At 42.5% G+C, this 1,330-nt stretch overlaps 1 protein-coding gene across 4 annotated transcripts in view; it reads right to left on the bottom strand.

Moving 5' to 3' along the window:
- LOC122564437 (NFX1-type zinc finger-containing protein 1-like) overlaps positions 1–1,330 on the bottom strand; it is an 89,415-nt gene that overhangs the window by 35,848 nt on the left and 52,237 nt on the right. The window lies entirely within an intron of this gene.

Raw genomic sequence — 1,330 nt, forward strand, 5'->3', positions numbered from 1 at the left:
CGATTCTCCTGCTCCTTGGATGCTGCCTGACCTGCTGCGCTTTTCCAGCAACACATTTTTAAACACTGGTGAGTCTATGTTTGGACTACTGCGCATAATTCTGGTCTCCCAGCTATATGAAGGATGTTGTGAACTTTGAAGACGTACAGAAAAGATTTATAAAGACGTTGCCAGGGTTGCAGGGTTTGAGCTATAGGGAGAGTTTCAACAGCTGGGACTATTTTCCCTGGAGCATCGGAGGCGGAGGGTGACCTTATAGAGGTTTATAAAGTCATGAGGGGCATAGATATGGTGAACAGCCCAAGTCTTTTCCCCAGGGTAGGGAGTTCAGAACTAGAAAGCAGAAGTTTAAGGTGAGATGAGAAAGATTTAATAGGGACCTAAAGGACAACATTTTCACGCAGAAAGTGGTGCGTGTATGGAATGAGCTAACAGACAAAGTAGTGGGGGCTGGTACAATTGTAACTTTTAAAAGACACCTGGATGTGTACATGAATAGGAAGGGTTTAAAGGGATGTGGGCCAAATGCTGGTAAATAGGACTAGATTAATGCACGACATCTGGCCAGTAGAAACAAGTTAGACTGAAAGGTCTGTTTCCATACTGTACAGCTCTATGACTATAATTGCAAACTTGATTATTGGCACAATAACATTCTTCTTAATGTCCTGTCCTGAACTCGGGTGTCTTAGCTCAGAGGAAGGGACATAACTACTGCTCCAACAGAATCCTCTCTACTCTATAATAAATGTTAGGGATACATTTTCACTCTCTGTATCAGTGACAGTATTGGTAATTAAGCAGATTAATATAAATAGAATAGAACCGTGACACACAGGCACACGATACCATTTCCAATTGCACTGCAGCAAAACTGCAGCTTTAGTTGTCCGTGGCAGATTATCTATTGCATTTGATCAAAATGGTTATGCCGCATTATGTAAAGTGGATAAATTGCTACTGCCACCTGTTTCTGCTGACACCATAGGCACATGTCTCCCACATGGGCCCAATACATCACTCCCCAGAATTAACTGAAGATGGTGCAAAGTTTAAGAAAGTCTGTGTACCCATGCAGTTCATTTCTATTGTTTGCCTTTAAACAGCAACTGGTCAGGTGATTTGGATGTGAGCATAAGAGGTACAGTTAGTAAATTTGCAGATGACACCAAAATTGGAGGTGTAGTGGACAGCGAAGAGGGTTACCTCAGATTACAACAGGATCTGGACCAGATGGGCCAATGGGCTGAGAAGTGGCAGATGGAGTTTAATTCAGATAAATGTGAGGTGCTGCATTTTGGGAAAGCAAATCTTAGCAGGACTTATACAC

Source organism: Chiloscyllium plagiosum, chromosome 29 (assembly GCF_004010195.1).
Source record: "Chiloscyllium plagiosum isolate BGI_BamShark_2017 chromosome 29, ASM401019v2, whole genome shotgun sequence".
Classification (NCBI taxonomy): domain Eukaryota; kingdom Metazoa; phylum Chordata; class Chondrichthyes; order Orectolobiformes; family Hemiscylliidae; genus Chiloscyllium; species Chiloscyllium plagiosum.